Below are 9,969 nucleotides of genomic sequence, written 5' to 3'. Positions count from 1 at the left end.
GCTGCGCATGGTCCATTTCTCTACATTTCCAATATAAGGGTTTTCCTTTCACAGCAGAAAAGTAATTTTGACACCAGATTAAAGTTGACAGGTGTGGAATCGTCCATTATTTTTCACGTACCAGGAGAACCTGTGATGTTGCTAGTTCAGGCTGTCTTGAAGTCAACCAATTACTCTGCAATCGTTTGGGTGTAATTGTTCGGGTGTATTACGTGCAGTTGACCAACAAGTCAGACAAAAACCATACAACATCAGTTGTAACAAGTGAAGAGATGTAGTCGAACGATGATGAACAATTGTACATAGATTTATTCTGATAAAAGGCCACAGTAGAAGTCTCTGTCACTAAACACGTCGTTACCCTGGAATCTTATATCGCTAACTGATTTTCCGGTCTCTAACCCAACATATCCCAAACGTCACTAGTCCCGTTCAATATGCGTCTACTATGGTGCGTCGCTAAATAACTAAAATAACTAACCTATATAAATAAGGTGTCTAACAGATTCCTCCCCCCCTTGAAAAAAAATATGTCAATATTTTTCCACTACTGTCAAGTCTTACAAGGGCATTTTCAATTTAAGGGGAAGACCACAAACATAAAATCTTGATCTCTTCATCTTGACATCTTCATCTTGACAGTTTCTCATATTCATGTCAATGTTCATAACAGTTCATAACATTCCAAAATCATCTTCCTTAGTACACAGTTCATCATAAAAGAAAATGTGGCATCTTATGGGCACGTCACACGTCACAAATGTTCTTCACTGGCAGTAATCTGATAAAATACAACATTTCAAAAAACAATTATATACTTTATTTACACATTCAATAATTTTTTTTTTCTTACCACCCTTTTATACGCTTTTGTCCATTTTTCTTTTATACTCACCCTTTTCCATAGAACTAACTTTCGTCAATGATATATGAAATGATTCACACAAGAAAAAATATCCATACTTACTTTTAAATGCTTAATATCAACTTTACTTATCTCCCTTTTCCATAACATATAAATGGTGTCAATATATTAATATATATTACATACTCAATATAATCATAGTTTATTTACAAAATTATTTCATTTCAATGTCATTCTAGACAATAGATCAGCTACAATATTCACAGATCCACTAATAGCTTTCACTTCAAATTTATACTCCTGTAATGCTAAGAACCATCTATAAACACGACTGTTTTTCATGCTCTTTTGCTGTATATACTGAATAGGTTTATGATCAGTTAATAATATGAATTTCCTTCCTATTAGATAGCTCTCTAGCTTAGTAATTACCCATATTACAGCTAAGGCTTCTCTTTCAATGACACTATATTTTTTCTCTGCCTCTGACAATTTTCTGCTTACATATAATATAGGATGTAAGTTATCATAGTTCTGCATTAAACAACCACCAATAGCATTACCAGATGCATCAGTTGTGACATAAAATATTTTGTCTTTATCAGGTAGTCTTAATATTAGTTCATGACTAAAAACATCTTTAATTCTGTCAATAGCTTTCACACATTCCTCATTACAAACTACTTTTTGAGGTTTTCCTTTTTTAAGTAAGTCATTTAATGGATTCACTATTTCTGCTAAGTTCTTTATAAAATTTCTGTAATAATTTACTATTCCCAATATGCTTTTAATTTGTCTTTTTGTTGTAGGTATTTCAATATTAAGTACTTTCTTTATGTTATCTTCAATAGGGCTAATCATGTTGTTATTTACTTTATGTCCTAAGAAAATTATTTCCTCCAATCCTATTTCTACTTTTTCTGCTTGAATTGTAAGTCCACTTTCTTTTATTATTTTGAACACTTCTTTTACATCTACCAAATGTTCCTCCCAACTATTATTAAAAATACATATGTCATCCAAATAGCAAATAACATTTTCTTTGTTTCCAATTATCATGTTCATCATTCTATTAAATGTGGCAGGTGCATTTACTAATCCAAAACTCATATAATTCCATTGAAAAATACCATATGGTGTTACAAATGCTGTGTAAGGTTTTGCATTTTCTGTTAAAGGTATTTGCCAATAACCTTTAGTTAAATCTAATTTAGTAAAAAATTTTGCTCCATTTAATTTATGTAAAATATCCTCTATATTTGGCATTGGATATGGGTCAAATTCTGTGATGTTGTTAAGTTTCCTATAATCAATACATAACCTTATATCTCCATTCTTCTTTTTGGCTATCACAATTGGTGAAGCATAAGGAGATGTTGATGGTTCAATTATACCTGATTCTAGTAAATTGTCTATTTCTTTCTTTACTTTGTCTTGTAAATGTAGCGGTATTCTATATGGCTTGAGCTTGATAGGTTTTGGATCTGTTACTTTAATGTCATGTTTAATAATATTAGTTTTTCCTGGTATACTGGAAAAAATTTCTTTGTATTCCTGTATTATTTTAGTTATATCTTTTGATTTTTCCTTAGTTAAATTATTAAGATTAATCTTTTGCCAAGTTTGATTCTCTTTTGTTTCTATTACAGGTATTTCCTTAATATCATTTTCATTATGATTTTCATTTGTTATTATCATCAAGCATTCTTCTCTTTCTGAAAATGTATTTTCTATTTCCTCCTGAATGTTTTGTATTAACTCATCTTCTCTATCATGATACAGTTTCAAATTATTTATGTGATATGTTTTAATTTTCCCATTTATTTCAATTTGATAATTCACATCACTAATTTGTTTTATCACCTTAAATGGACCTTTCCATTGTTTACCAATTTTATTTTTCAGGTCATTTATCAATATTAATACATTGTTTCCTACTTCTAGTGTTTTCAATTGTCTTTTCTTATTTAGATTCTCATGAGCACTTTGTTTGTACTTCTTGTTGTTGTTATATGCTTGAGTCCATATTTCTTTCAATTCTGTTGTGATTGTTGTTTCACTGTCATTATTTAATTTATTCTCATTGTCTATTAGATTTTCTTTAAAAACATCTAATTCATCTCTGGGTTTTCTTCCATGTATTATTTCATATGGTGAAAATTGTGTTGCTTCATGGATGTTGTTTCTATGAGCAAATAGTACATAATTAATGTAATGATCCCACTTGTTTTGATTATTCTGAATTATCTTTGTTAGTGATCTTTTTAATGAACCACCATATCGTTCACATAAACCATTACTCTCCGGGTGATAAACCGAAGAGTATATGTGTTGTATATTGTATTGTTTAGTCCATTTCTTAAATTGTTCTGACTTAAACTGAGATCCCTGATCACTCAATATAATTTTAGGTATACCATGTCTTGTAATTACTTTTTGAGTTATGGCATTAATGATATTTTCTGCACTTGTATTTGATAATGGGATTGCCTCTGGGTATCTACTAAACATGTCTATTACTGTTAGAATGTATTTATTATTATTTTCAGTTTGAATTAAAGGACCTATTAAATCAATAGATACTTTCTGAAATGGTGCTGTAGGTTCATCCATTTCTTGAATAGGTGCTTTATTCACTAGGCTTTTATTAGATCTCTTTTGACATATGTCACATGAGTTTATGTATTTGTTAATTGTTGCTTTCATTTTGGGCCAAAATACTTGTTTTGACAAATTCCTATAACATTTCTTTACTCCCCTATGTGCTGCTAAATTATTATCATGTGTCATGATTAAAACATCTTTCCAATATTTCTGTGGTAAGACAAGTTGTTTTATTTTCTTGTTATCATTACTTGTTTGTCTAAATAATATTTTATTCTCTATACAAAATTTCTCCATTGGATTATTATTGGTTTTATCTGATATTCTTGAATAAATTTTCCCAATAATATTGTCATTCATTTGTTCTAATGCAAATGTGGGTGTTGTTTCTTTTTCATTTTGAGATATTTGTGTTTCAAGACTATTTTGTGTTTCATTTTCTATCTCTCTTTCCTTAACATCTGTATTTTCTATTTGTATTACATTACTGGTTTCTTTTTCTTTATCATTACTTATTACATTTATTGTATTTTTCTGTTTCTCATCTTGTTTATCCATTGATCTTGTTATTATCATACTTGTTATATTTTGTGTTTCTATGTTTTCATGATTTTGTCTTATGTTTTTGTATTTGTTTTGCCAGTCTTCTAATTCTTTTCTTGAACATTCTTTAACTCCTTTTATGTTTCCTACTAACATATCATATCTCATTTCTGGTATTGCAATGCCATCACAATAACCAGTGAAAAATGGAGTTTCAATGTATACCCTTATAGCTTTAAATTCCCTTACGGTGCCATCTGCTAATTCTACTTTCTTAGTAAACCCTTTATACCAATGAGGTTTGACAAATTTAGTTTTTACTGCCAATGTGTTACAACCTGAATCCCTGATTAATTCCACCGGAATTCTATCTACAAACCCTGGGTACACTGCAAAATTGTTCCTATTTCCTTCCATGAAATATACCCTATCTGCACCTTTATTTTTGTATTCCCTACTGTAACTCCTATTTCTATAATTTCCCCTGTCATTCCTATCTCTACTCCTATATCTATTGTTATTTTGTTCATTGTATCTATTTCTACTTCCAGACCTGCTATTCCCTCTTCTACAGTTAGCTGCTATATGACCTTTTCCTTGACATTTAAAACAAGTTATTTCACTATATTTTCTATTTCCACTATTTGATCTGTTTCTATTTCTACTTCTATCAACATTTTCTTTGGTGTATCCTATTAAATCTACTTTGCTCTTATCCCTATCAGAAAATGGTTTATTTGGATAGGCATTTTTGTATACTCTCATTATCTCTGTTATTTCATCTATAGTTTTTGGGTTTCTTTCTCTAATAAAAGATTGTAATTGAGGATCACATTTATTTACAAAGTTGTCCACTAGAATAAAATTTTTTAATCCCTCATAAGAGTTTGTTACTTTTTCTAATTTTACCCACTTATTGAAAAAATCCTTTTCCATATTAATGGTAGTTTGGGGTTCTATTCCCAATGATGGTATATTGTCAAAGTATTTCTTTCTAAAAGTTGTAGCATTATGACCATATGCATTCAATAATTCTCTTTTTAAAACCTGATAGCTATCATCAATATGATGGTCATGATTTTGGCATATTGTTAGAGCTTGACCATGAACAAAGTCTATCAGTATTTCAGACCATTCTTCTCCAGGCATATTAAATGTAGACATTTTTGCCTCATATCTTTTCAGGAAATCACCAATGTCATCCTTCTGTTCATCAAAACTTTGTATCTTTCTCTTTAGCCATGTCTGTGAATTAGGGTTGTCTCTTTGTGTGGTACTATTTGAGTTATTTGTGTTATTTCCTTGTTCAGTTTGAGCTCTGGCTTGTGCTGCATCCAATCTCATCTTCTCCATTTTAGCTTCATGTTCTCTAATTTTTTCTCTCTCTTTGTCTTGCCTTTCTTGGTCCTCTTTTTGCTTCTCATATTCTTCCTTTCTGATCCTTTCTTGTCTATCTACTTCTTCCCTCACCACCTGCTGTACATAAGCTGCTAAATCCTTTCCTTTTAACTCCATGGCCTTTCCATCCTGCATAGCTGTTTCCTTAACCTCCTTAAGGTCCACATATGATGATGTAGCCATTGTGTTTTATTTTCACCCAAATTTATATCTTTTTACTTAGCCTATATTAGTTATGGCTATACTTTAAACTTATTTTATTTTTAAGTTTTTTCAAACTTTTATATAAGTTTTAAATGTTATGTCTCTATCTATAGATTTAGTAAATGTGTAAATCTAGTCTGAGTTATTCTGGTTATATTCAAATCTGTATATTAGGTCTAGTATCACCCAAATTTAAATCTAGTATATTATAGTATGTATAATAATACCATTTAGATCTATAGTTATCAAGAGCACTATGACTATTAGATCTAGTATGAATAACTATGATCAATTTCAAAATCTGATGTGACTGAAGTGTCTAGAGTAAATTCAAAGACTGTCTAGAGTCTAGATCTAGAATAGATTGTGGTTCTATTTAACCATACGAAATAAATATATGTATACAATGTCATATATATCTTCAACAAGATATATATATCTAGAATGTACTACCTTCATTCATTTTTCAATTAATAATATTTCAAATTAGAGTCTAGATAATTAAATTGTACCAAAGAGATGTACAAAATTTGTAGATCTATATTTAGCCAGACGACAGTGTTTGACTACATAGCCAGTTTCGGCATTATTCTCATGGCAAAATCATATTTGATTTTAACCGCTCAAACTAAAATTATTTTAGTCTGATTCACAGTAAAAGAATCCTACCCGCACTTTCTATCATTAAGTGAAAAAAAAAATACAGATCTAATTAAATTAATAAAAATAAATAATTTAAAATAATATAAACAAATGAAATAATTAAATGAGACTATCGCTATGGGTTGGGATGTGACAATATGGCACACAATGATGACGTCACGAAGTAACCAGGCAACAACGGATATGACGTTTACACAAACAAAACAAATTACAACTCTAAACGTATAATATAGCTTTTCATCTAAATTACGTCTTCTACCCCGACGGGTTTTAAGGCGCACCACCTGATTTTACTCAGGCTAACGTACCAAATTTAGACAAAATCTATTTCTAAGGGCAATCTAAACATATACTAATAAGAAAAATGGCACTTAGCTTTTGATAAGAAAGATCCCTTTGTTCGGACTCCCGAATATGCTAGATCACAACAAATTCCACTGCCTCTCTTCCAGTTCTGACTCTGTTCTCCGGTGCTACCAGTATCCCACGTAATGCCACAGATGTCCTGATATGCCACAGCAAAATGTTCCAGTTTCTTTGACGACTGTTGATGACCGTATGTGTAGTTCCGACGACTTTGTGTACACAGTTACTGACGAATAGGTTAACGGTTCTTCTGGCGATGACTTGACTTGTGTAGATGACTACTGACAAATAACAGTCTCTTGACGGCAACTTGATCTGGACGACTGACGAATAACGAATTTCTTGACGATGACTTGATCTGGACTGACGAATAACGGCTTTCTTGACGATGACTTGATCTGGGCTGACGAATAACGACTTTCTTGACGATGACTTGATCTGGGCTGACGAATAACGGTTCTCTAAAATAGTTCACTGCTTCTGCTGCTACTCTGGTAGTACGACGAAGTTTGCTGTTGTACTCTGCTTCACTAGACCAAACTGTCCAATGTAGACTAGGTGAAACCAAGGTCACCTCCGACGACGTTCCGTTAGACGATTAACGGTTTTCAACGAAATTAAGTGGATGTAGCTGTTTCCACAACTTCACTGCTAACAAGTCTAGGTATGGTCTAGACCGACGAATGCTAAATATATCAATATTCAGTACTGATAAAGATTACTTCACTACCCTTCCAAAGGTTAAACACAGTGACCGTTATAAACGTGGCAAGCAACCGGTTCAATGAGCAAACTGCTCCACAAGAATCTCTCCAAGGGTAAGACGACAGAGCGATTTCGATTTAGTTAGCTACCAAACTTGTAGTACTCACAATACTTCTGACAGCGGGCAAACTGTCCTTCTCGAACTGGCGAGGTAAAACTTGATACTCGATGTGGCTCCTATGACGAAGAAAAAATATGTCCAACAGGTTCACTAACGATCTCTCACCCGTTATGAATGAACGGTTTCTCTGGTTGTAGGTCGATTCAGCATATGAAGATCAGGCGTTGATAATATACTGGTTAAGTAGACCAGACGTTGCGATGATTACTGTCCTGACGAAGGTCACCCTGAGTTAACGGCTCGTTGAACGTGCGATCAAACAGGCGACGACTGCTTGTAGATCTAGAACAAAGTCACTCTGCGATGATGCTGTGTTCAGCCGTACTCCGATGAAATCTTATATCTTCGAGTGCACGACCCTCACCTGAGTAAACGTTCTGCTTCGAGGTCCGGTTCGATGTTCAGCTTCATCAGGGGTCCGGCTTCGAGGTTCGGGGTCGCCACTGTGATGTTGCTAGTTCAGGCTGTCTTGAAGTCAACCAATTACTCTGCAATCGTTTGGGTGTAATTGTTCGGGTGTATTACGTGCAGTTGACCAACAAGTCAGACAAAAACCATACAACATCAGTTGTAACAAGTGAAGAGATGTAGTCGAACGATGATGAACAATTGTACATAGATTTATTCTGATAAAAGGCCACAGTAGAAGTCTCTGTCACTAAACACGTCGTTACCCTGGAATCTTATATCGCTAACTGATTTTCCGGTCTCTAACCCAACATATCCCAAACGTCACTAGTCCCGTTCAATATGCGTCTACTATGGTGCGTCGCTAAATAACTAAAATAACTAACCTATATAAATAAGGTGTCTAACATACCACATAGGTCAGGGCTTAAGGCTTTTTAAAATGACAATGACATCTCCTGCATGATACACCAATTTTTCGGTTTATAAATGGATGTGGAAAAACTTCATTTCGTAACAATCTACCAGGAATTTAATTTTAAAAAAATTGGGCGTTGTTCCGACATTTTTACCGTGTTCCGCAATTGTGACTTCTTAAAAAATCCTGTTCCGTTAAGTGTGACTGACCATATCTCTGTCGATTTGAATGTAAAGTGTATATATCTGTTGAAGAACTAAACAATGGGTCTATTTTTATCGGAAAATGGATGGGCAATGCCTAGATACTTTTAGTTTTTCCATAGGTCTAACCATTACGGAGCAAAAAATTGAAAACTAAAAGTAGCTGCAAACTGTTCCGCAATAGTGACTCTACTCTATATATTATTATATATCAGCATTCAAATTTTTTTAACATATTTGTCAGCAATTTAGAGATGAGAAAAAAAAATCCATTGTTTTTGTGTTGTATTTAGTTGACTCTAACTAGTTCAGCTTACCTCCCTTACCAAATAACATTCAAATATCACACCAAGGATGTTTATATAGAGAGAGTAAAAAAAATAGAAAGCTCTGGTAGGAAGCTCACCGAGAGTAAAATGAATGAACCAGTAGTAGCCATGAGAAAGAAAGCTGCATTGTCAGACAACTGAAGAGGTATTGAGGTCAAACGCAAAAAATACTGTTATTGCTTTTTTTTTTTTTAATCGTTGTACTTAATAGCAACAATATACATGCAGGCAATGTGGCCTACCAAGAAAGACAAAAAAAAAAAACGAAGAGGCAGACAGAGAAGGCGATGGGAAGACAACATTAAAGAATGGAAGAGAATGTCATTAAAATAGATTCGAGGCGAAAGGCAGAGAGGAATGGAGAAAGACAGTTGACAGATTATGGGTGGTGCCCCAACAGTTCAACAGATTAAAGGGACAGAAGTTGTTTTTTTTAAAGATATTTTACTCCTGCTTAGACTACCCCAACCCCCCCTTTATATACGTATATATGAACAAGCTTCTTTTGCAAACTACGTGAGTACATCACAAATTTATAAGCCAAGCCAATTACAAGATATGCCACAATCAGTAGACTGTACCTCTTTAAAGTTCGATAGCAGCAGTTTGGACAATTATTACAAGAGACACGTTTATCTCAACTCCCGTATCAGTATCACCACAGCAGTCATCGTTCTATTCCTGTTTGTTGTTTCCCACAATTATATTCATCCAAAGTTGATGTTTTCAGCTTGTCCCACTGCTCAGCTACATTCATTCAAAGTTGATGTTTTCAGCTGGTCCCACTGCTCAGCTACATTCATCCAAAGTTGATGTTTTCAGCTTGTCCCACTGCTCAGCTACATTCATCCAAAGTTGATGTTTTCAGCTTGTCCCACTCCCACTGCTCAGCTACATTCATTCAAAGTTGATTTTTTCAGCTGGTCCCACTGCTCAGCTATATTCATCCAAGGTTGATGTTTTCAGCTGGTCCCACTGCTCAGCTATATTCATCCAAAGTTGATGTTTTCAGCTTGTCCCACTGCTCAGCTATATTCATCCAAAGTTGATGTTTTCAGCTTGTCCCACTCCCACTGCTCAGC

The 9,969-nt window shown here is 33.6% G+C and overlaps 1 long non-coding RNA gene across 1 annotated transcript; it reads right to left on the bottom strand.

Annotated features, from left to right (window-relative positions):
• Positions 1–291: 291 nt before the first annotated feature.
• LOC129926822 (uncharacterized) lies at positions 292–8,340 on the bottom strand. Its single transcript, XR_008778574.1, has 2 exons — positions 6,068–8,340; positions 292–781 (listed from the first exon to the last, which is right to left on the bottom strand). It is a non-coding gene; the product is annotated as an uncharacterized LOC129926822 (long non-coding RNA).
• Positions 8,341–9,969: the final 1,629 nt, after the last annotated feature.

Source organism: Biomphalaria glabrata, chromosome 6 (assembly GCF_947242115.1).
Source record: "Biomphalaria glabrata chromosome 6, xgBioGlab47.1, whole genome shotgun sequence".
NCBI lineage: Eukaryota > Metazoa > Mollusca > Gastropoda > Planorbidae > Biomphalaria > Biomphalaria glabrata.
This window is presented reverse-complemented; position numbering and strand designations above follow the sequence as displayed.